Below are 21020 nucleotides of genomic sequence, written 5' to 3'. Positions count from 1 at the left end.
CCAGTCAGAATTTTCTGAAACTCTCCATGCCTTCACTTGGCTCACGACCATCCCCCATCACTTAATGCAATGTTAACAGTTGAGGTCCTACTGGGAAACTAGACAAGGGGCTTGATCACCCAAGGGCAAGAAGCAGAGACGTCAAAGGAGAGTTTCTGTCATTGGATGTGCATGAGGACTTGAGTACCAGTACCCTCTCTAGCTTTTATTCTAATGCTTCTTTGGACCATCCTTTCTCCTCATTCTAATTCAAATTCAAATTCAAGTCCTGGGTTTGGATGAGAGAAACTGTTAAGTCCCTAACACCGTATGCATACAAAGTTCGTAGATGAGTAGATGTTTCTTAGTTCAATAAGGGCCGTGTTTACTGGAAAGAAGCCTTTCTCTCTTGCTGTTGTTTATGCCTGGAATGCCATTCCCTTTCTCTGCCTCCTAGAGAATTTCTTTATTCTTTTAAGCCTCATCTAAATGAAGCCTTTTTGAATCTTTCCTGAATTTTCCCAGACCTAGGTACCCACTCTCTTCAGTGGGTTTATATTCACAGTACAGTAACTCTAGTACTCCAATACAATTGTGTGGATGTTTATCCACCTCCCTTGAATGTGAACAATTTGAAAACAATTCTCTCTTATCCAAGCATCTTCAGTTCCTGTCAGGATCAGAGTAGCAGCTGACTTGGTAAGTTTTAGATTGTATTTATCTGTATGGAAGAAATGTGCTGACCCACCATGCTTATCTGTGTTTTTATAAAAATTCTCTTGGATTTTTCACTATTGGAAACTCTCAAGGAGGAATGAGTGTTTGTACTATTAGCAATATGTTCCGCTATATGATGTTCAGTTGATAAACCTGACCTCAGGACTATGTTGCATCATTTTTTGGTACATATATTTCACAGCAAATATGGCTCATATAGAGTGTAAATGGCATTGCACTGAATGTTAAGAAAATTTGTCATTAAAAAAATGTTCCAAGACAGTACCTGAACCATACAGCACAGGTACTGTCAAGTGACATTTGTCCCAGGAAACCTCAAAGATAGTTTTATGGGATCTAGCTTTTTCAGGCAGTCCTTAGTCTGAGAGCTCTAGCAAACTTGTGAGCAAACTATCAGATACCTCTTCAGCCCCACCTGAGAGTCTCTTGGTCTCACATGTCTTCCAGGTCCTTGTACACTTGTTCTGTCCCAGTTGATGCTATGATAGTGGTCCAATCAACTTCATGTTTACCTGTTGCTGTAGGTTAACAGAACCTCTGTTTTGGGTGGAGGGGCTGCAGGCATACTCAGGGCTTAGGCATATGCAACTTGCAAGTGCAGGGGAGCTATGTATGTGGCAAATCTTTGCCAAATGAGAGACAGGAGATATTTAAAAAATTCGTCTTCTTCCTTTTCCCTGGAAGGACTGTCCTGAGATGTGTTATCCACATGTTCTCTCTAAAGATAATTCCATAAGATCAAACAATTAGTGATGCTTAATTTCAAGCAGTGGCCAGCTAGGTCATGCACCCTTTGTATTTATTCTCTCCCCTTCCCTGCCTCTCTCCCCTTTATCTGCATTCCTGCTTCCCTGAGAATGCACTCCCCAGTAAAGTACTAACACATAATATTATGCTCCAGGCCCTTTTTTTCTAGGGCATTTGGGCAAAGATTATGTATATTTATTAAACACTTACTGGAAACTAGTGCTAAGTGCTTTAAAGGGCATATAATGAATAAGGCACAATCTCTGTTCTTAAGGAAAAGATGATCAGATGATGGAGGGGCATAGTCTGAAATGGATACATACAAAATCATAATATAACAGTTATAATGGCCAAAAAGGTTCCAAGGAGGAAGAATATTATTAAGGGAAATCCTTCTGTCTACTCAGTGTAATCTGTCCTAATATAGGATCCCTAAAATCTCTAAATCTTCATTTCTTTTCCTCCTTTTCTCAGAGCTGAGTGTTTTGAGTCAACTGCCTAAAGGTAGAATGGCATTTTTCTTTTCCAGATCAAAAACTAAATAATAATAATAATTAAAAGATGATTTATGAGAAGTGTGCAAGAAACCTGGCTCCTAGCTTTAGAATTTTGGTGTTTTTCTAGAAAATTTGTTAAGAATTCCTCAGAATCAAAAGTCTCACTGTAGACTCTCCATGTCAAATATAAACAGGTCCAGTTAGACATGTGAGTCTCCCTGTTTCTTCCTAGTTCTTAATAGTGTCCTCATTTCATTATCTTGGTTAATAGTATTGGTTGAACCCTCAGCTTCTTTCAGAAATATCAGAAGTCTCACCTATAGAGAAATTCAAGATGTTTATCTCAAGACTTTTTCTGGTTTTCTAGGAGTCCCTCTCCTAGACTGCCTCTTACTTTTACATTTCCCAAAGCAGTCTTGTCATTATCTGGCCAGCTGAGGACTGGATTCTCTCTAATAAACTTAAAATTTCTCTCATTGTTCATGGCCAGCAAAGACCCCCAGTAGGGATGACAACCTGCACATGCTTGGAATTGATTCTAATGCATGTGTGGACTGAAGATTACATTAGCATCCTACTTTTTTCCCTTGGCAAATACAGATTGACTACCAAAGTATCACCACCAAACTAGGGCAGTGTTGGGGTTACACCCAGAGCAACAGAGTCCGCTTGCTATTTTAGCCCCAGGTTGGTGGTTATTTTAATATTTCACTTGCACTGGCATTGGTGAGGAAAGTCAGATTATCATCAAGTGGAGAGAAAAAAATGAATAGAGGAGCAAATACAAATATTATTGACTATTTTTTCATAGCTGTGAAGCTGTGTAAGAACAGAGGGGGATTAAAACACAAGTGTAGGGCTTGGTTCTGCTCTCAATTGGCATTTAGTTTACTTTCCAGACACCAGACTCTTAGAAATTCATTCTTGTTTTGTTACTGTTGTTGTTTGCTGCAGACTGATTTCCTCTCACGTGCCTAAATTGTCCTTTCTGAGTAGTGTGTTTCACAATGGTTTCTCCCTCTTCTTGTTACTGAAAAAGGCATGGAGCTTCTAACTCAGAGGAAAGTAGTGATAATGCAGGCAGGTGTTCCTCAGATGGTATTACGTTAATACCATCTTCCCTAAACAGTTAAATCAGACAGGCTCAGAGAACAGGGAAGTGGGAAAGGTGGGGGACAGGGTGGGCACCAGAAGAGGGAGGGAAATAAACTATGATTTCATTCAGTCTATCCAAAATGTCATGAGGTAAAACTTAAAGGAAGCAGTAAAATCAGAAAAAATTTCAATCTAAGGCTTTTATTTATCAAATGTGAAAGAGACAAAGTGTTCTGTTTAAAAACAAAGGTCTTTGGTTGATAGTTAATCCAAATAGGCAGCCTAAATATGGGAAAAGGGTTCGTGGTGGTATCTTGATGGAGTAGTCCTGCCCCTCTCCCTGCTACCTTGCTGCCAGCACACCCCATTGGCGGCTGTGCTCTAGCATATTGGAGGGTCAAGGATGCAAGTAGCAGTGACAGCTTATTTATCTTGGCCACAACATGGTGAAGGAGATGAAATGTTATCATGATAGCCTGTAACCCACTTTTTATGAGGCTAGACCTGTTATGAAACATGTAAACACTGCTATTTAGAACACAGAACTTTTTATGAATGATTAATAACAACATCTAGGCCCCTGCATCTGTCTCTAGAAAGAACCAGAACTGGCTTTCTTGACTGTCACTAACAAATCGCCCTCTCTGTATGTCCCCAGTGGGAACAGCAAACATTGCATCCCAGGTCCCCACGTTCGATGCAGAGCTCAGAAAGAGTGCCCACACCTGGTTCTGCCTGGAGGAGGAGCTAGCAAGACTCACAATCAGCTCTCTGAAGGAGTGGGATTGCTAATATCCTTGTAGCACTGGGCCAGAAGGAATTGGTCCTTAACTAGAAGTTAAACTGGTCATTTAAGGCTTGGTCAGAAAAAGAACAAGGAGAAAGACGAAGTGGTGGGGGAAGATTCTGAAAATCAGTGCTACACAACAGGACCGACCCTGTGCTTCTGACTTTCCTTCCTCTCCATCCTGTAACTGAAGAGCAAAACATCTAAGATCTGTGCTCTGCTAGAAGCCAAGCCACATAGAATAGCACAAATGCTCACCTTGGACCCTGGAGCCTCTCCAAATCTTCCCCCCATCACATCTTGACCAATTAATTGAAGCAAGTCCCTTCATGTTCCTGAACCTTAGTTCTTTGACCCACAAAATGGGATAACTTGACAGAATTTTTGAGATAATCAAATGACACATTACTTACAAAAATGATTCATAATCCAAAAAAATTGACACTATATAACTATACTATTAACAATAACATTTTAGGATTCACATTGATTACAATAATGTATTTGACAAAAGTACTTTGAGGATATATCTGTTGAGTTCCCAGAAGAATGCTACCACATTGCCATTCTGTGATTTGTGACCTGGGAGATTTGAGGACATTAGACAAGATAAAGAATAATTCTCTTTCTACCTGATTGGGCCCATAGGGTATAAATATAAAGGCACTTCCCCTAAATTGCATCTGATAGGTACTGGGCAGAGAAATTGGTTTTACTTTAGATTTATGTAGCACAATAACAATATTACAACTGAAGTAGCAAAAGTTTTGAACATGAACTGTTTATGCCTATGAAATGCTTAATGATCTTTCCTGCACAAGATGGAAAGGCTATCGGCTTAGAGGAAAATAACAAAATGTCCAAAAAGGAATGTGTGAAATATCTTTTGCAGGTGCAGTTCAGGATGCTTTCTGTCATTCATCCAAATATTTTTTTTCACTGAGAGATACTGAAGAAAAATAAATGACAGTGAGATTCACAGTCACAGTCTCCTCACATCACCCTGACTCGGGCTGAAGAACGTGAATTTTTGTCTGTTACAGTTACAAACTAAAAAAATAGTACAGAAGCTTTTCTAAAGGTAAAACTATCTTTTCTTGCAGGACTTCTTGAAAAGGCCCCAAATTCAGAGACATAGTCCTGCAGCCCCAAAGTCTTATCATAGTTTTTACTCAAATGGTTTTAGTATTATCTAGGGTCTCATATTATCAATACTCTCATTTCCTATAGATTATACTTTTCTCAAGATGCCCTGGAAACATTATCTAAGCTCTTTTTTTCAGTGTTTTCTTTTGCCCTGAAAAAAATTAATCTGACCTACTCACGATGGACCCGTCAACCAGTTCCCCTCTATGGCTAGAAGGCAGGGTGGCACTGTGGACACAGAAGCCTGTCAGGGTAAACTCAGCTGTTGGAGCAAGCAAGCCACCTTTGTCTGTGTGTCTCCCCTCTGTCTTTCCAGAATGTTTCTCCCACATCTTCCAAAAGTAGCCCTATCACTCTGGCGACCCACTCCCTCCCGCCCCGAAGCCCCACTTCTAGACTTGCATTTCTCCTCCCTTCAAATGTTACCTAGCCGGTCTTCAACACCCCCAGGCTCTCCCACTATTTAGATTGAAAAGCCAATCATTCCCTGAGCTTTTTGCTCTTGGGCAAGGGAAATGTGAGGTGAAAATTCCCTAATGGGTAGGAATAAGTGTCACTTAGAAGAATTTCAGGCAGCTTTACTGAAGGGCGAGGAAGGTGGTCATTTGAGTCCTTGGAATGCCAGTGCTCGGGTCACTGTGGAAGTCAGGATGGTCCTGTAGAGCAGGGAAATGGAGGTGGGGGGTGCGAGTTGTTGTTGAATTGTGTATGTTCTGGCCTCTACCACCCAGGCCAATTTTAAAAGGAACTCTTCCTGGTGTAAAGTCTAAAAATGAGGAAGAAAAAAAAATCAGATTTTATTCTAAATTTAAGCTCTTATTTCTAGTCTTAGCTCGTGTATGATGCAAGCAGTATTGGCTCACATTGTGTCCCAGTGGCTCACCCCTACACAGAGGCCAAACTTCCAGAAGGCTGGCAAAATTGACAGTTTCCAAAGGTGGTCTCCTGACCAGCAGTGTCAGTTTCACCTGGGGATTGAGAGAGATGCAAATTCTTGGACCTCATTCTGGACCTCCTGAGTCAGAGCCTCTGGGGATGGGGCTCAGCAATCTGTGTTTTAACAGGGCCTCCAGGTTAGTCTGAGGCACACTCAAGTTGAGAACCACCGTGCAAAAGGTACAGCTTTGCCCTTGCTGAAGAAGATCTGATTAAAATCCCAGCTGCACTACCATTTATAGCCCAAATTGTTTCAGAAAGACTTTAAGGGAGCTATCTTTCAACTCCGTGTGTGATCTTAAGCACTTCACATAAACAATCTGCATCTCTTCAGTTAGCTATAAAATGGAAATTGTGACATCACATTCAAAGTTGTTAGGAAATATAAAGTAGTATACCTGAAAAGTAGAGGAAATATGAAGTAATACATATGAAAGTATATTTAAAATCATAAAACAGTATGAAAATAACAGACATAATTATCTTCCATTTCTCTTTTCATTTCTTTTCTTCCTTTTATTCTTTCCCTGTCCCTTTTCCTTCCTCTCTCTATCCTTTCACTCCAGCTTTTCTTCCTCCCCTTCTTCCTTCTGTGTGACATATGTTATCTATAGTTCCTGGGTTGTAAATTAGCCCTAAGTTCTTTAATATTGAATAAGTTCACACCCCACTCTAGTAAACATTGTATTTGTTTAAAAAAATCCAAATGCTTTATTTAGTTGAGGTACTTTTATTCATGACTGCCCTTACTAAAAATATATATTTATATATATATGAGCCCGAGCATAAATGAATCAGAAATATTTGAATTATATTTCGGTATTATATTTTACACAAAACATGGTTTTTAAATTAAGGGAAAAATTCCTTGGCAAAATGAATTTCCGATTTGGGAAAAAAATGTTGGATGTTCCAATCCCAAACACTGCTGAGCTTTTATCCCTGTTGATGTGAAATATTTAGTGCCTTACCAATTTCAGGATACATATAATCTGAGTGTATATCTGTTAACTTCTTTCTTTTGTTTATGAAATAGGCAATGTCTGTTTAAGACCTTAAAATTTCACTATGTCCAACCTAAAAGGATAAACAAAACACCAATGATAAATGAATCCCAGAAATAATTTTGTTTGTTTATATCTAAACAAAACACTGCAATTTGGCATGTGAGGTCTTACTTATACTTTCTTTTCTTTCAGAAAGACATTGTAATATAGTGGAAATACTATGTAGCTTGGAATTTAATAGGCCTATATTTGAATAATGGCCATGCCATTTACTAGCTTGAGGGCAAAATATTTTACCTGGATGATCACTGTTTTCTGATAAATAATAAGAATGGTGATATGATGCTATAAAACTGTAGAAAACATCAAATCAAAAGATATGATAAAATTCACTCCTTCTCTTAAGTAAACAAAATAGACGTAAGTTCCGATATAATCTCAATACATTTCAGACCAGAGGAATCACACACATGAAATACTATTCCTATGAAGTATTATTACTTATGGATTAGTTTTGATTCCTAATAACATGAAAAATGCTAATAGAAAAATGAAAATGAGAAATTGGGATTGGGGTCTATAAAGTTTCCAGAAATGTATTACTCTGACCAAACAAATTATTTGGTAGAGTACAGACACCACTCATGTTCATTTCATGAATAAACCAAAATGGCCATTTGGAATATTGTTTCCCCAATTAGTTTACACACTAAATTATTGCATATACAGAAAGAAAATGTTCAGTTTTTAAATATATAAAGCAATAAAAACCAGTCCTAAGTAATATCATCAAATTATATTGACAGTGAATGCTCCATTAAACTGAGTTAAAGAGCTGTATCCAGTCATATGAAAGAGATTTTCATTTTTAATTGTTAACAAGTGCTTCTTACCATGGCAAAGCAGTCTTGTTCATGGTTAATTGGCTCAAGTCTTGCTTGAGAAATGAAGGTAGAACACATTGCTAATCCTATTGCTTATCCCTAGCCTACCATTAAAGTCTTCCTCCCTTCCTCCTTTTCCTGGGTTTTCTGGCCTCTCAACTTCTCCACTATCTTCACGGTTTGAAATCCTCCGTATTATTGAAAGAGACCTCCAAGAAATTCTTATTACCCCTTTACCCCCTTAAATTGGTGCAGAATCTCTGTGGTCTTTGAATCCCCATGAACTTTATAAATCATGCTTTCCTCTGTTTTATTTTGTAACCACTTGTGCCTGCTGCCCTGTGAGTCCTCTGGGTATGTCTTACCTCGGTACCTGCAGTGTCTAGAACACAGCGCAGCACTGTATCTGCCACAGTGAAGTGTGCAGAGTGAAGTTGTTCTAGCAGAGTTGGGAGGTATAGTGGGCAGTATGGCAGAGGTTGGGATAATTTCTAGAGCAGAAGTCAAGTTCAGCTCACATGTTTGACTGAGTAAGCCACTTGGCTATAAAGATAAAGCCACACATGCAAACAATTTGCTTCATCACAGATCTGTTTCATTTGTCCCATGTATATTCATGCAAAACCTATGCACTTCCTCTCATTTTTAAAAATTGGGACCAAATATACACTGGCTCAGGAAATATCTTTCATGTGATTTTTTTTTTTTGTGGAATGGGCACACTGACACTGATAAATCATAAAAATGGCGATTGCTAAGATACAAACCATGACACACAGCATTTTTTTTTTTTTTTTTTTTTTTTTTTTTTTTGAGACGGAGTCTCGCTCTGTCTCCCCGGTTGGAGTGCAGTGGCACAATCTCAGCTCACTGCAAGCTCCGCCTCCCGGGTTCACGCTATTCTCCTGCCTCAGCTTCCCGAGTAGCTGGGACTACAGGCGCACGCTGCCACGCCCGGCTAATTTTTTGTATTTTTAGTAGAAACGGGGTTTCACCATGTTAGCCAAATGGTCTCAAACTCCTGACCTTGTGATCTGCCCACCTCGGCCTCCCAAAGTGCTGGGATTACAGGCGTGAGCCACCACGCCCGACCCACAGCATATTTTAAATGGTGAACTAGAACAATACCACTTTTAAAATGTGTAAATTGATTTTTGTTTTAGTGATTTTTTGGACTCCTACAGTTGTGAGACAATCTGAGAATGCAATGTTTAATTAATTAATCTACTTTTTTAAACAATATACCTAAAAAAATCACAAAGAAGATGAATAGTAAATTATTTTCAAGTATGAATTGAATCACACTTCGCTGTTATTTCAATATAACACAGACATAAAATGTCTTTTGAATAATAATGGTCTTCACAGAACAAGCAGTTGATTCCAACTGATTTCAGTTTATTATCTGAATAACTAACTTTTAGTTGTTTTTAACCATGAAAGTATAAATGAAATTCTTAACTAATGGCTGCAAATTCTTCAAAAACATCATAAGTGGAATTCCCCAAAATGATGCAAGTATGTAATTCAGTATTATTTCTTAACCACTTATGAAGGCAACCAAATAAAAAAAGAAAGACATTTAAAAAGTTCTGTTTCTTATGTAAATCATAATTTAATATCCTATGTTTATTTGACTCAAAAGTAATGAGACTAATGTACACCCACATTAAAAACAATTCTTGCCCTGTGGTCCTCCTCAGGAGTGCTGCATTTGCTGTGCGGGTGCCACTGCCAGTGTTTCCAGAGGCTGCTGTAGTGAGCGTGAGGGGTCTATGTGATGACTTGCTCCGTTTGAGAGGAAAGAAAGGAGCAGAGTTGCTCAGAGGGCAATGGGGCAAGGAACAAAAGTAATAGAAATCATTTTTCAGTATAACACATACACTGAATTGCTTTTTATTATTTGTATAATATAGTTTACAGGATTTTTTGATTTTATTTTGCTTTTCTCCAAGATTATCAGAAAAATATCGCAGTAGCCTTCAAATGTATTTAATCAGCTCTGCAAAGGAAAACTCAGATTCGTGGGAGGAAAAGAAGTGAAAAAAATTAGTTAATCTTTCATACAGTCTCAAAACAAATCACAAAGATGGATAGGAAATTATTCAAGTGTGAATTAAGTTTAGAAAATGAAACTCCCAGGAAACCATCTTAATTTTTTTTCCTTTTCCTTTTTAAATTTTTTTAATCTTATTTCCTACTTTCACTTGTCCTAAAGATGAAAACATTATGATAATTAACTCCAGTAAGATACTCATATTATGGAGTTTTAGATGAGGTCTAGCAGAGAGAAAATTATTTGTACAGTAAAAGGGAGAGTTGCGATCGTTTTCTTTAATGTTACTGAAATATGGTTTGTTGTTGAGAGATTTATGAGAGGGAATAAGAGATCAAAGATTCCTTCTGAAAGTATGAGGTTCGGTAAACACCAAACTACTACTTTCCAAACAAATTTCTATTTTTAAAATGTCCTGAAGATTATAGAGTGAAATTTAATCTATGTTTGAATCATTGTCTTCTGTATCAGCAAAACATTACTTTACAAAGCTACAGCATTTCCTTGAGGCAATCTGAGTTGCATTACCGGGAGAGGAGAAAGGATGGAAGGGAAAGCTTAACACTTACATTTTTAAAATAACATGTAATTTCACTTTAATGAATGAAAGCAAAAAAAAAAACAATTATTTGGTACATTTATTAATGTAATACCTTTAGTAAAGAAATACAAATAATATTAATGATATTTCACACTACTTTGTTTTATAAAGCATAAATGTATTAGGTGAAAACATTTAAAATATGCTTTCTTGCTCTACTGAAAATTGAAGATAATATGCTAACTATTAAGAATGATGTAAAGGAATTAATTTTAATGGGTTCCTCAAATACTGTTTTGAACCATTGATAGTGGCATCTTGAATTGAGATAACAAACTTTAATTTTGGGCATATTTGAGATACATTGATGGCTACTTTTTTTCATTTTTCATCCTTATCTGCCATGTGAACTGTAACGTCTATGCATTTAACAACTGCAGAAATGTGATACTGGAATAGCAACATGTATGGTTATGCTTTTATATTGCCTCCAAAGTCAATAATTCACTATTCGATTTTTCAAAGTCATCATCTTCACTATTCAATTTTTCCTAAACTTTACTGAAACTATACAAGGCACCATAGTTTAAAACACTCAAACTACTCAATGAATCAATACTTTAGTTAAATTGAGACTAGTGTTGAATATCTTCATATAGCCTGCTCTACCTTACAACAGTTCTCATTGTATATGGTAAGCCACATATATTGCACATCTCTATTCCCATATACACCTGGAGCAGAATTTTTTCGTTCTGAGCAACGACTTTTCTTCTCTTGAGCTTCCTTTATTGACGGGAAGGCTGGACAGTTCTTTCAGAATAGCTGCTTTTATAAGATGTTGTTGCCATTTCAGAAATATCATGCTCAAAGCAAATATAAACATTTTATTCATTTGTAATCTTCATATGTTAATGCCTCATTTCTCAAAATGTTACCAGGTTTACTATATAATGTGATTTACTCTGTAGGTGCAAATCTTAGAATTATTAATTGTTAATTTTCAAGGACCCCAGTGAGAGTCAAGCTGGGATTAGACTATGGAATTAGAATTACGGCATTCCTTGGCTCCAGGTGTAACCTTCAGATCACATTTTCTCACAAATAAGGTAATGGAAACAAAAGAGAGAAGTTTTAGAAAAGCTCAGACTGAAACCGACAAAAACAAGTAAATACCAATTACATCAGTGGGTAATGTAGTCCATGTGTCATATAACACATGCCTTTTTCAGAAGACACTTTCCATAGGATGAGTTACAGATTTCATTTAAAGTTCCAGACTTTGCCTAAAATCCCGTTCTGAGTATAATGATTTCAACTTAATACATATATATTAGAAATAAAAAGAGCTCAAGGTCTCACGTTAGAGTAAGTAGATCTGAATTATATACAGTATTATATTCTGCCAATTCAATGTTTATGTGCAATGAAAAAGGTAGCAGCTCACAACAGGGAGCAAATAAGCAAATCCCAGCAAGAGGGAGGTTTTCTCTATCCACCTGAGGGCTTAACCAATAGTACTGACATCTCAGTATAAGGAATAGTAACTGCCATTTACTGAAACACCTTATATGTTACATGCATTTGATTTTCTGGAATCCTCACACAAGCACAGTGAGGTAGTTACTGTTACGCCCACTTTATAACTGAGTAATTTGAGAACCAAAGGGGTTAAATTATTTGCTCAAGACCAAATACTTCTTAAGTGGAACATAAGGCTTTGAATCCAGATATGTTTAAACCAGAGGATGTTTTTGCCACCACATGGTGTATGAACTCAAATTTTAGAGCCAGACTGGCTTTATCATGTAATTATTGAGCTAGTTAATCTCGCTGAGCTGAGTTTTTCTCTTGAAAAATGGAGGTATTGATTATGCTTACTTCACTGATTTTTCTTTTCCTTTTTTTTTTTTTTTTTTTTTTTAGACGGAGTTTCGCTCTGTTGCCAGGCTAGAGTGCAGTAGTGCAGTCTCAGCTAACTGCAACCTCTACGTCCCAGGTTCAAGCAATTCTCCTGCCTCAGCCTCCTGAGTGGCTGGGACCACAGCACGTTACCACCACGCCCAACTAATTTTTTTATTTTCAGTAGAGATAGAATTTCACCATGTTGGCCAGGATAGTCTCAATCTCTTGACTTCGTGATCTGCCCACTGTGGCCTCCCAAATTGCTGAGATTACAGGCATGAGCCAATGCACCTGGCCCTTCACTGATTATTTTATATTTTTTTATTTTTTATTTTTATTTTTTGAGATGGAGTTTCACTCTTGTTGCCGAGGCTGGAGTGCAATGGCGCGATCTCAGCTCACCGCAACCTCCGCTTCCCAGGTTCAAGTGATTCCCCTGCCTCAGCCTCTCAAGTCACTGGGACTACAGGCTCCCACCACCATGTCCGGAGTTTCATCATGTTGGCCAGACTGATCTGGAACTCCTGACCTCAGGTGATCTGCCCACCTCAGCCTCCCAAAGTGCTGGGATTACAGGCGTGAGCCACCATGCCTGGCCATTCACTGATTATTAACCCATTTCACATTTGGTATCAAATGAAGAGCTTTTAAACAACAGTGATGCTTGGAGCTTACCCCCTTATTTGCTATTATTAAAAAGCTCCTCAGATAATTCTAAGGTTTAAAAAAGGGTTGGGAACACCTGACATGCCTCACTGGATTGTTGAGACTATTAAATAAGATTTATGTCTGCAACACATATAATGGTGTCTAGCACATAGTAGTTACTCAGTAGGAGTTTGTTATTGGTTTTTATGGTGTATTTGTTGAGTTCCTTGGGTTGCAGACCTGACATCTGAGATTGCTGACATTTCCAATTGCTTATTTTCTCTCTCTTCTTTACTCCCCAACCCCTCCCAGCTTCCTTTTCCTTCTGCACATTTTTTTTTTAAATTTTTTAAACAGAGTCTCACTCTGTCACCCAGACTGGAGTACAGTGGTATTATCTTAGCTCACTGCAACCTCCACCTCCTGGGTTCAAGTGATCCTCCTGCCTCAGTCTCCGGAGTAACCGAGACTACAGGCACAACCCACCACCCCTGGCTAATTTTTGTACTTTTTGTAGAGATAGGGTTTCACCATGTTGCCCAGGCTTGTCTCGAGCTCCTGGGTTCAAGCAATCCCGCCCACCTTGCCTCAGCCTCTCAAAGTGCTGGGATTAAAGGCCTGAGCCATTGCATCTCATCACACTTTTTGTTATCATGATAGAAAACATGAACGTACTCTCCCAAATTATAATAGACCCATCTGGTTTTGGTCTTCCGGGTATCCCTTCTTTTGGGTGCATGTTCAACCTTCTCCCATTAGTACTGGTTTTGCTGGGATGGCAGTCATAGGATTATCCCTCCCTCCTCAACCCTAATCCCACCCCACAGAAGTTGATAAGTGATTTACACTAGGTCAGTCACAATTTCCGTGTGGAAATTTGTATCTCAAGGGAAGACAAATGAAAAAGGAAAGTGATTGGATCTGAGCATTTCAATTGCAGCACTATAAGGAGATGGTCCCTGAGATCTTGGTACTAGATCCAAAGAGTCAGATTCTTCTCTTTCCCTAAGTTTGTTCATATATTCTTATGGTTCTATTATGTTCTCAGTATCCTAATTTTATATATATATTATTATTTTGCTTAATGGAACCATTCTGTTGTTTACAAAGAACTCTTGATGATATATGAATTTTGTATTTTATGGTCCAGGAACCAAAAGAAGATTCTTTATTTATTCTTCATCCTCACCCAAAACTTCATCCCCATCAGCATAAGAACTCAGTCTATTTCAGAACAAGAGAAAATGACTGGACCTCTGAAATTCAGGAGGTCCTCCTGTTCAGGAGGATCCCTTGAACAGGAGAAAATGACTGGACTAAGGAGTGGAGTTACATTGTAGTCATGGGGAGGTGGCAGGAATTTACAGAGCAGGAGTGTGCTGACATGTAAAGAAAGTTATTATCTCTACTAAGGCTCCTAGCACCTGCCCTAGCCCACCCACAACCCCTCCTTTTTCACCATCTCCCAACCTCTGCCACAGGCACAGTTTCCCACTGTTCCCAGCAAAAACTATTTGGTGTGTACTGCATGCTCTTGTTTTTTACTTATGATTGGAATATCCATATCCTTTCCATCTATCAAGTTCACTTCAACTTTGTGCCCTACATTCCATAAAGTTCATCTTAACTCTCCAGGTAATATCCGTGTCTCATTTCTTTGTACCATCCTGTTAGCATTTTATCCGACATAGAAGACAGGAGGCAAAAAGAAAAAAAAAGAAAAAAGAAAAAAAAGGGGGGTGGTGATTTATGAGTCAGAGGTCGATGCAAAGTTAAAAAAGGAAGGCATACATGACAAACAGAAATAAAAATCTGGGACTTCTGAAACCCCGTTTTACTGTTGTCTTTGCTAAAGGCTCTGAGCTTTTAAATTAATTTGTGTGCCTTGTAAGGCTCTTTTGGTCCCTGTCATTAATTTCTTGGCTGTGGATGAATAAAGAATGGTATTTCAATTCTATATTCTTATTTCTGGTAGAAAAGCAAAGATAGTATGTCAAATGTCAGCAGCTAGCATGCTATTTGCAAGGCACCTGCTGAAGAATTTGCTGCCTTTATGTAGACCCTGACTATTCTCCAGCTCATATCAGGGCCATTGAGGGTGTATCAGACAGAGTTTGTTCATCTCTCAAAGGAAGATCAGTTTTCTGTCTTTCCCGTTATGAAAGAGAGATGAAAGGGCAGAGTATTACAGTGCACTCTTCTTCACCTACTTTCAGGGAGGAGAAGAATATATGTGATTGGTGAGAAATCATTCTCTAGTTTTTAATTTCTGTTCAACCCTATGCAACATCTCCCTTCATTTTCTATTATTTCCCTTATCTCTGGCTGGATGAAGTAATTCTAAACTTCTTTTGGCATAGATGTAAATTCTGAGGCCCCAAGCAAAGCATGAGAAGGAGTCACCACTTCTCTTAGAAACATCCTTCTGAGGACCATCAGGACAAATTGAGCATGCAATTGTGAACTCAGATGCTGGAGAAGTTTCTCCAACTGAGGTTGGCTTAAGTTTGCTCTTGGTTGTGCTGCAGTGAGCTTTGGGGACGAGGTGTTTGATGATGAAATTCAGTGAATTAGCTTCCTCTGGACCTTGAGAATACCTGATCCCACTCCCCATCTTCTGTCCTTGCTTCTCTTGATTGATACCAGTTGAAGATTTGAACTTTGATCTTGTTTGCCTGTCTCCTTTGTGATGCATAATGACTTACATATGTTTAAGTAGAATATTTATGATAAAACCACCTGGTTTCTCTAAAGAATACTAGGGGGAATGACTCATTTTTCCCCCTGATTAGAGTGCAGAGCATCGCCTTTTTGGTTTTAGTTTTGTCTAGCAGTACTTCTGCTATTGTGATAAATGCTATGGAGCACTGTGTACCAAAATAGATGTTGTATCCATCTCAAATCACCAACACTAACAACAGAAAGGCAAAGTAATTAAAAATAAAACCTCTCAAAAGAACACATCCTCCAAGGAAAGGAAAATGAGGTGTAGCATATTCATTCCGTAAGCAGATGCATCTAAAGCCTCTCTCTCGGGATAGTGGGAAACAGAGCAAACATCTGGGAGATTTCAGCTGTGAAATAAAATTACAATCATTGGTTACAAAGACTTTTCTTGCCCCTTGCTTGTAAACAGTTGAATAAGTCCATGGAAAAGTATATAAATAGGAGGAATCACGAAATCTCAAACTAAATATCCCTAGTCAGGATAAAAGAGTAAATTTCGGGCAGAAATTCAGGAAACTACTGGAAAAAAAATCTAGGTTTCCAAATCTGAACTTTAGAATACAACTCATAAATCAGCCCCAATTACCTCACTGGCGTCGTGGCCTGCAACCCTCCCACACTGGCCCCCTCTTGCTGCTTGAATATATTAGGTCTTCTCACTTGCTGCTGCTACTGCCTAGTACACTCTGTGTAAGTATGGCTTTCTCCCTCACTTCCTTCAGCTGTCAGCCAGCATATCACTTCCTAGCTTTAACCCTGAAGGGGTTTTCCTCATAACACTTAGTATTTCCTGACTAATTACACATGCGTGTATGCTTGGTTGTTGCTTATCTTCCCTTTCTAGAATGTTAGCTCCTTGAGGGAAAGGACTTTGTTTTGTTCAGTGTCAACATTCTGGAACTTGAGATGGTGCTTGGTTCATGGAAAATGCACACTGATATTTGTTGAATGAATAAGTGAAAAGTATAAAAGAATGGGAAATACAGAGTGTGTGGTGATGTGATGTCCCACCCAGATCCCTCTGTAAGGAAGGAAGACTTGCTGTCCCACAGCCTTCAGCTATCAGCCCTTTCAGATCACCTCAGCTGCAGAGGTGAGCTGCCAAGGTTATATCATTTTGTGGGTGGGCCACACACAATGACTGATTGAGGCAAAGGTATAAAGAAAAGGCCATGTGGTTTTAACACAGGAAAACTATGAAGTTGAGACATATTAACTCCGACATGGCCAAGGCTGCTGGTCTGAATCAAAGGTGGGTTCCTCCCTTGATCAACCCCACATTTCACTTCTCCTTCCACAGGTATTATTGAACCAAGTGACACTCCCTAGTAAACATCTCAAAACCAAATTTCACTTTCTAGAAAACCCAAAATGCAACAAGATGAAAAAACAGGAAGTATCTCTTCTTTATAATTTACCATCCTATTTCATAACACTATGTCTTCATCCAAAAATAAATTCCTTCATTTGGCAGATATCTGTGGAGAAACTGTTAGGTTTCCGGCACTGTTCTGGGCACTGATGTGATGGAAATTAAAACACCAACAAGTTTCATGAGCTCTGTGAACTTTATATCCCAGTAGGGTAAAAACAATAAGGAAGCAAATAAAAGAAAATTTGTGGGAGTGATAAGAGATGTGAGCAAAATAGATAGTGAGCTGAGAAGGGTGGGAGCGATCAACTGTTTTTAACTAGGTGGCATGCAAAGGGGCTTCTAAGGCAAAGATTTTGAAGTCGAGGTTAAACTAGGGGAGCCAGGCATGCCTGTCTTGATTTGTCACCTGCCAACTACACACAGGCACTGGAGGGGATACTAGGGTTCCAAAAATCAGTACAAAATAGTCTGTGACTCTAAGAAGGCTATTTTCTAATCATAATTATAAATAATTGGAACATTTTAACATAAGGGAATCTGGGTATTTTATTGCTCCCTTGGTTTGAGTAGTTAAAAAATATTAACTGACAACACCTTTATTGAACAGTTAATACCTGTCAAGCCTTCTTCTAAATAATTTTCACATTCTAACAAAAACAGAAAATAAGGCAGGTATTATTATTACTATATTAATATTTAACAGTTAATAAAACCAATGCATAGAGTAGGTAATTTCCCAAAAATCATAGTTAGCAATCAGGAGAAGCAGAAACTAAATCCCAATAGTCTGATGTCAGATGTAGCAGTCTTAATCCTTTGTATTATGTTGAAACGTCTCCTTGACATGCTATTAGATGTTCATTCTCCTTTTGAGTTTAGAAGGGTTATGTATTTTTTAAAAATAGGTGATCTCTTCATTTTGCAACAATAATTATTTCTGTATTCCAATAGTTCAACTATTTTGCAAAATAGAAAGTAATATATTCCTCATTAAAATAACTTATAATGTGATGGTGTCATTGTATCTTTTACACATTGTTTCTATTAGTAATCTCGGAAAACTTGGAAGCACCATTATCAGTTATTCCTGAAGATACATTGGAGATTTTCCTAGATTTTCTTCCAACACAAAAGCTTGGGAAAGAAGCAAAAAGTTAGCCAGTACTTTCTGAGATAAAACCAAAGCATAAAAAAAGGTAAAATGAAATATTTTAAAATTTAAAGTAGATCAGGAGACACAACAAATAATGAAGTATTATATGTATAAATGTTCACTTACTCAGCAGAGAATTTAAATGTTTTCATGGCCCCGGTTCATGATTCTCCAATGTCAGAATAACTGGGATAATTTTCTGTTGGATGAGATGCTGTATCATTTTCAACTTAACGAGTGCTTTTTAGAATTTTATCCTCACTCATCACTGATGGAGTCATGTGACAATTTGACACTAAAGTTTCAGTCTCATTAGGAGACTTTTGTGCTCACTTCAGTATGTTTCCCTGAAATCTATTGCCAAAGGAAAGATGCTTCAAGCTATGACTGCCTGTGTCTGATTTTTTTAAAAGCAGGAGTAATAAAAATAGTAAATTGAGTGCTTATTATACATCAAAAGAATTTCTGTTTATTATAGCATTTATAAAGCACATATTATTTTAGAGATGCTGAGACTGAAACCTAGAGAAGTGAAAAACATTAAATTGGGTCACACAGTTTTTAAGTTATAGAGGATTCAAGCCCAAGTTGATTTAAATTCCATATCTCACACTCATAACCACTATTCTAAGTTGAGGAAATGCTAAGTTCATATGCAAGTACAGGTTAAAAGTTATTATATTATTCAACCATAATTTCTACTTCTTGGCTTAATGAGCAGATCTTCTGTCAGGAATAAATCTAGAAGGATCTGCCCAAGCTATGAAAATTCATCTTGATAGCTCTGCAACTTATCTTTATATCATTACTCAACTAGGAATTTAACCGCCTAGGATTTGTGTTTTCTCCCTTCATGTGGGACTTTTAGAAAGTGCTTGTTACTGAGTTATACGTTTCATAATTTAACTAGCAATTGATATGCTTGCTAATGTGCTTCTATTTTAATGTATGTACTTTTGTGCCCGTCTCTTACTTATGAATGAATGTATTCTTGGCCTATGGTTTTGTAAGAAAAATATATCCTAACTATGTTTTTTAAAAAACAGTTTTATTGAGATGAAACTCACATAGTATATAATTCACCCATTTAAAGTACAACTCACTGGCTTTTAATGTATTGACAGTTAAGTGTCCATCATCACAATCAATTTTAGAACGTTTTTATTGCCCCACAAAACCTTGCACTCCTTAGCTGTCATTTTCTAACCTCCCCATCCTTTCAGTCCTAGAAAACCGCAAATCTATTTTCTGTCTTCATAGATTTTCCTATTCTGGACTTTTCATACAAATGAAATCATGTAATATGTGAGGTTTTCTTTGTGACTAGCTTTTTTCATTTAACATAATGTTTTCCAGATTCATCCATGTTGTAGCATACATGACATTTCTTTTTATGCTGAATAATATTCCCTTGAATGCATATATCGATTTAGTTGACAGATTTTTTTCTGTCTATTTAGTTGATCTATTTATTAATTTATTTATCCATTTATTAGTTTATAGATTTTTTCCTGCTTTTTGGCTTTTACAAATAATGGTGCTATGAATGTTTTTGTATGTACATTCATAGCACCATTATTTGTAAGAATTTTTGTGTGTACATTTGGCTTCATTTCTCTTGGTTCTATACCACAGAGTGGAATTGCTGGGTCACATGGTAACTCTATGCTTAACTGAGGAACTGCCAAACTATTTTGCTAAGTGACTGCATCATTTTACATTTTCATCAGTAGGGCATGATGGTTTTGATTTCTCCACAGCCTTGTCAACACTTGTTATTATCTCTTTTATTTTAGCCATCTTAAAGGGTATGAAGTGGTACATCATTGTGGTTTTGATTTGCATTTCTTTTTTAACATAAATTTCGAAGCATAGCAAAAGGTACTTATCAAAAGCAGTTCAAAATATCTACAAAGGTTATATAACTACTAACCATTAGAAACTGAAGGAAAAAAAATCACACAATGGAAAATGCATCTATGTTTTCAATACCCACCTTTTAAAGACCAGGATGAAAAATGTTATAGAATAGAAAATTTATACTTGAAATACACTCAAGCCAAAAGAAAAAATCCCACATGATAAACCGTGCATAGTAATGATGATGATTCCCTGAATGGTATTCTAATCGTTCGTTAGTTTGTATAAGACATTTCACTAGGGAGAATATTAAGGACACTGTCAAATAAATTTTGATGAATAGTTCCAAGCAAACTTTGGGAAATCCATTTCTGAAGAACCTGGTCAATGTTTTGAACATCGATATTTCTCTGGTAAACCAGCAATATTACTTGATTGTTCATTCATTCCTATCTCTTCCTACTGTGTTTAAGACCATGTATATATAATCTATTTGTGCTAAATGTAAGGTGGATAAATTGCAAAGGTGAGCGCTGGGTAGAACAGATGATTCCTTTGCCAGGGAACATTTGAAGTGAAAGACAAAAAATAGTTATAAAGGAATGGGCTTTGAATGATGGGAAAGTGTTCACCAAACAGCACTGGACCCAACTAGAGTCTTCATTTCTTTTCTAAAACCCTAGGGGCTTATAGTGTCCATATATCCATATTTGTTCAGGCAGTCCTGGTTCATATCTGTTTTCCTGGTGTCATTATTAATACCTTTCTCTTTCATTCTCACAAGTCATCTGCAAATATATTTAATTATATTTTCATCCTATTTATAAAAGACCTCCCAGTATAATGATTAAAATGTAAAGAAGATACAGCCCCTGAGAAGGGAAGAAGTCTGCAGTTAGACAACTCTTCAAGCTAGGGCTCTGCTTTAGATGAGAAAAC

The 21020-nt window shown here is 37.5% G+C and overlaps 1 long non-coding RNA gene across 1 annotated transcript in view; it reads left to right on the top strand.

The window, feature by feature from the left end:
- The first annotated feature begins 564 nt into the window (after nt 1-564).
- Nucleotides 565-21020, top strand: part of LOC123573048 (uncharacterized) — a 130477-nt gene continuing 110021 nt past the window's right edge. The window contains exon 1 of the long non-coding RNA XR_006697781.3: nt 565-678. This is a non-coding gene — a long non-coding RNA (uncharacterized lncRNA). The remainder of the gene's footprint in view (nt 679-21020) is intronic.

Source organism: Macaca fascicularis, chromosome 4 (assembly GCF_037993035.2).
Source record: "Macaca fascicularis isolate 582-1 chromosome 4, T2T-MFA8v1.1".
In the NCBI taxonomy this organism is placed as follows: Eukaryota; Metazoa; Chordata; class Mammalia; order Primates; family Cercopithecidae; genus Macaca; species Macaca fascicularis.
Note: the sequence above shows the minus strand (reverse complement) of the source record. Positions and strands in the feature narration are given on the sequence as shown.